We start from the raw sequence: 6,000 nt of genomic DNA, 5'->3' as shown, positions 1-6,000 counted from the left end.
TTGGAAATCCCATATGCTACTTATGCTGAGTCCCAACCTACACTAAGCCCTGACCAGTAGTATTTTTTTTCGTGTTTTCATCTCAGTTATTTGGACTGATTAACATTAAACTTGTTTCAGCCTATGCTGAAGTTTAGTTAGCAATGCTGACAAATCTTGTGCACATTCTCCAATAATTATAGAATTAAAAATATTAGACACAGAGTGAAATGCTATTTTAACAAGAAAAAAAATACTACAGCATTTTTGTATGTAGAAAAGGTGCTACAAGGATTCATGATGTCAGTGAACATAAAATCCCAGAATACCCACCAGTTTTGTGATGTTCTTGATCATTTTCCTTACATCCTTCTTATAGCAGGCCAATCTCTGATATCAACAGAAGGAACCAGCAAAGTAGGTCTACCAATTTTCAGTACTCAAAACAAACAAAATAAATTTCCTAAAAGAAGTCCAGTATTTGTGGCAGAAAGAAGAGAGATTGATTTCTCTTGCTCCCCCTGCTTTATCACTACCCTCATGACAGAGATGCTTGGCAGCCTTAAATAGGACATGACATGTTGTCCTCTTTGCTCCCCTATCCTTTTCAGGTCCTTCAGGGAATCTCAACACAAATGCCTTATTTCAAGGAAATAATTTGTTTCTGCTTCTGGCAATTCTCTTTGCCTTTCATCTACTCATTGTTATTGTCACTTTTGCTCTTTTCATTGCGCTTGGGCAATGACATCAGTATTTCACACTACTACTGAGAGCCTTCTCCAAACACGTAAGAAAAAAAGGAAAAAAAAGCCCCTAGAGAACAATCATTCTACTTGATGCAATGAATTTTTTCACCTGTCACAGCTGAAGTGAAGAAAAAACTGCTCTAGAACAATTTTTGTATGTTCCAGATATTCACAAGTCTGTCTTGCACAGGAGTACTAGGGACAGGATAAGAGAGCAAAAAGTGACCCAAGCAGACAGCAGCAATAAACAATACGTGACCTCATTAAAAATCATGGACTTGAAACAGCCAGTGTAACCAGGATCATGACATATGGTGCTCTGTGCTAAGTGTTGTCTGCTGTAATAACACTGCTTACACTATGGAAGTTTACCCCAGATATGTCAGTTTTTGCCACTTATTAACAATGCCAACTTTCTTTTTCTTAGCAGGCTGTTAAAACAATGACAGAAAACCTGTTAAAAACATGACTCCTCTCACAGAACACTTCACTGCCATAAAAATGAGCAAGAAAACAACAGATATATAGTATTCATCTTCCCAAACTCCACATCTAGGAGATGACATGTGTGAGATACTTTCATCACGATTAATTCAGCTCTCACAGAAAACCAAAAACCAGTTGGAATGCTTATTTATAGAGGATCAAAACCTCAGGGATTTGTAATGTCCTCTTTTTGTTGCTGTTTTTGTGTTTGGATTTCTTATTCTGGGACATTAAAATCTGTACAAACTAAATAGGAGATTAAAAGTGTAAAGACACAGTTTTCTCACTTTCTGGCTCAGGCTTATCTTTGATCTAACCCACAGACAGATTACACAGTGTTTAGGGACACACACTACCTTAAGTCATATTTGCAGTGATGAAAAAAATGTATTTTTTTCATTGTCTAAAAGCTTGTTTTCTGATGTTATGTACTAAAATTAGCATGAGCTCTATAATTTCTCTATGTGAATTAATTCAGTCAAGGTTTTATCTAGCAGACCTACATCTTTTTGTCTTGCAAGAGCAAAAGCAACAGCCTTGAACTACACCATCTATATTCTTATTTGTCTGGTGGATCTGATGAACAAGTTCTTGCTATTGGAGAAAACAAAAGGAGATGTCAAAACCATTCTCTAGAATCTTTCCATGGCATTCATCATTTCTGCCAAGAGCGCGATTATCTGTGATACAATACCAAAGGTACAAGTGCATCAGTGAATGTACTTGAGTCCTTCCTGATGGAGGGCATCAGCATAATACCAGTTTGTAAAACATACACATATATTTCCTTTACCATGTCTGGCTGGTTTTGGCATTGTTTTTGCTTGGTTTTTTTTTTTTTTTTTAACCCCAGATTTCTTAATCTTTTTTAGTATTTAAAATGCAGGTATCAGCTAAACTGAAATACAGTTGAGATGCACTGTCTACAAATATTGGTACATATTTCTGTTGCCAAGACGACGTTGCAGAGGATGAAGACACATTACGGACAAAATAGGTATTGACTAGCAGATTTTAAAAAAAGCAAAGTCTGCAATTGCAACATAATCTACTTTATCACAGAAGGCTCAGATGCAAATTGATCAGTCTGGTTCATACTTGGGACTATTTCTGGTTTTTGTAAGACCATATCTAATACTGCTGTCCACCTAGATTTCCACCTAGATTGTTGCAGTGGACAATGACCTGGCAACAGCTACTGCTCACATTGCCTCTTAGCTAATAGCTAACAACTATTTGCATTACTATTGGATGTAAATCTTCCAGCACTTAGAAATAATTAAATGCTATAAAAGACTGCAGGCCTCTCCTTAAAGATACAGACTACACATTTGGTGTAACAAACACAGCAAACCCATTATTAATGTTGACTTTGTGGAGTAATAAAAAATCCAATTCAAGAACAGCCTGGTCTAGGAACCCAAAATGCCTAACTGCCCACATGAAAAAGGAGATCTGCAGTCATTGTCCTCTGACACACTGGAACTTTTTGAACTTCAAAACCAGATCTCTGCTTAAAACCTATACACCACAGTGACAAAACAGGAAACAGACTGCACATATTTGGCTTTCTGAAGAAAAGGTATTTAAGCATGGATAGTGGTCATACTCAATGTACCACCCACAGAACATTGCAGATTTTGTGACCTTAAGATGATGAAGAAGCCAATTCACAGGGCTAAGTGTACAAGCACTGGGTACTGACTATTGGGGAAAAATCTAGAAATTAAAAATCACAGCACGTATTTCTCTTAGGACATAGTCTAGGGCAATATTAATGCTCTTACAGTCCCTTGATTAAAAAAAAAAAAAAAGAAGGCTAAACCACTAAAGAAATAAATTTGCGCACCCAATTCTAATAGAGTATTTCTATAATGCTTGTAGCTCAGACCTATGATTTGTAAAGAAACACTTTCTGTTCCTATAGTGTAGTAATTTTTTTTTGTGAACAGAGGACTTTTGAACAGAAGAAATTAGTGCCACTGAGTATTCCCAGAGCAGCTGAATTTCAGAATTATTTAAAAGTTTATAATCTTGTTTTTCAAATAAAATGCTTTTTTCTTCACTGAACAATGTCACTTATACAGTAGAAAAGAATGCACCTGTACAGAAATACTGAAGTCAGTGTGAGAACTCAAATTTTGAAAAGATAACTATTAAGTTAACCTCTTACTGACATGCACCAAGGCAAGAAAGCTTGCTATTCAGACTAAAATTTACTTTGGTTCTAGTCCAAGGTAAGGTAGGAAGCAGGCTGAGGTAGATAGAGATATTAGACTTTAAGAGATTCTAAAAATATATAAATTAGTGTGTAAATACACATCAATATCACAGGTAGTGATATAAAATACTACTTAAAAACAACCCTTTGTTTTGTTTGGTTCTGGACACAAAAGTGTATGAAATAATAAGACTGGACCAGACAGCAATGTATACTCAGTGAAGTGGTCAAATGCAGACAAGAGAACTGGATTTTGCTGCTTAATAAAATTCTTCTGGTTCAATTCTGGTATTATTGAAAATCACTTCATTGCCTACTATTGGAATAGAGCTATATCTTAGCAATGCAAAGTAAAAAAAAAAAAAGAAGAAGTACTGGCGAAAGGAATTCACAATACACTTTACAGTGCAAATAAATACAATAAAATAAAATACAACTACCCATGCTTGCTTAAAATCAGTTTATCAGTTTAGGATTCTATTGACCCTACTGAAGGTAATGTAAAACACACAATGTGCTATTGATTTGAACGGACTGTGCTTTTTAATTTACAATGACCTAAAATGCAAATAATGAACATTACTTCCATGTCAATGGTGCCTTGAAATCTCAACTCTTATACACAGGTTCAGAGGTACATCATCTGGGATTGGCACACACAGTAAAATAAAATGAAAATATGATAGAATACATTTTCCTTAAGTTGCACTAACAACTATTTGCAATTCTCCCCCAGGATATTTAATATATAAAAACAAGCTTAACTTTCAAATATTTGCAGTCATGATATATTTCTGATAAATGGTAATAGGTTATGTGAGAGTTTTTTTGGAAAATAAATTTCTCTAATCTGTTGAGGAAACACAGCTTAGCAACTGCTTGTGTAAATAACGTAGTATCCTTGAATTTCTAAGCCTTCTTAATTCATGAATGCACAGAATTACTCAGGCAGCTTTTCCTCCACCTCCCCATACTCAGTGCATATCATTTTTGGGCACAGAATAAAGAAAAGAGATAAGCAAACAGTTCTTCTTTTGTGGTAAAGCAAAACTTGGCTCAGTTACACAGATAATGGAAGGAAAAAAATATCATGGTTTTATTTTTTTATATATTTTCGTCAATTTATTAATAATCTTTTATATTTGTTTATTTATGGCTTTGAGCAAAGACAAAAAAAAATCTAACTCATCCCTGATCATACAATTATTGTAAGAACCAGATCTATAGTCTTCCCAGCAGCAGTAAGATCCAACCTTTTTCATTAATACATTTCATCTTGTACAGATGTGAGATCTCATACTTATGGGCCTACTTATGTACAGAGAAAATAGGTCACTTCTGAAACTAGCAATGGACCTTTATATTACAGGAATGTGAGTCATTTGTTTCTTAATCTAAGTATATATACATTCATACATACATATATATATATACGTATATAATTTTATACCCTGTACCATTTTTTTTAATTAACATACAAATCCTAGATATTGTCCACTCTATTACAAAGTCATTAAAAATTATTTATGGTTTCACTGAAAGACCATGTGAATTAATATTTCTTCATAGTGCTTAAAATAAAATAAAAATATATATAAAAATATTTTGCTACTAACCCCATTTCTCCTATTAAATGTAACCTTAAACAGTTTTCAAGATCAGTATATGATCTTAATTAACTGACAGAATTTGTTAGCATTAAAATAATATAAGGGGTATTGTACTCATAAATAAATGGTCTTGCAGCGTATCCATAATGTTTGAGACACTTTTTTAAACAATCATTTCCCCATTTCCACTCCAGGTCACTTAAATTAATGGCAGCAGCATGTTAGTGGGTTAATTACATCGATCTTTACTGGTGAATGTGAGTCAGCAAAAAAAATGGACGATTTTAAAAAATTTTATTTGATGTACCACTTTAGTAAAAGGTATAACAGGCAGCACGGGTTCAAGCTCTGTTAGCTTTAGAGAATTTACTTGGCTCTCAAGTACATCTGGATTCACTGCATTACATAGTTTGTGATGTTATTTAATTTTTCCATGCATCATTAAACTCAGCATTGATGGGAAGAGGAGAACTCCTTTGCATCCATTTCCTTACCAGAGTCAGCTGGGTTTTAAGGAACAGAATATATGCTTGTATCATATCCATAATGCTGATTTTTCAGTGAGTTAAATTATGACACATTTAGTTTCAATCTCTATTTAATGTGACAAATCAGGCACAAACGATTACGAATTTTTTTTTCTTTTTTTTTTGTGGATAAGATAATGCGAAGGTTTGAGCAAACAAAACAAAATGTTCACAAAACAGTATGCTTTAACCCTGCTTTCTGTCACCGTTTCCTTTCTGTTTTGAAGACATAAAAAATAATAAACCTCATACCTATGGGCTATGTTTGACACTACATGCCTTAGGATATACTAACCATTTAATTACAATATACACAGAGCAAATCGTGCATTTCCAGACAGACTTGATGCTATATTATATTTATTTTTTGTAAATTAACACCACAGTCAACTACAAAACTACAGTGAAGACACAGAAAGCACCTGAAAGTC

The sequence above is a fragment of the Serinus canaria genome, chromosome Z (assembly GCF_022539315.1).
Source record: "Serinus canaria isolate serCan28SL12 chromosome Z, serCan2020, whole genome shotgun sequence".
NCBI classification, from domain to species: Eukaryota; Metazoa; Chordata; class Aves; order Passeriformes; family Fringillidae; genus Serinus; species Serinus canaria.
The sequence above is the reverse complement of the archived record's forward strand: the minus strand, read 5'-3'. Positions refer to the sequence as shown.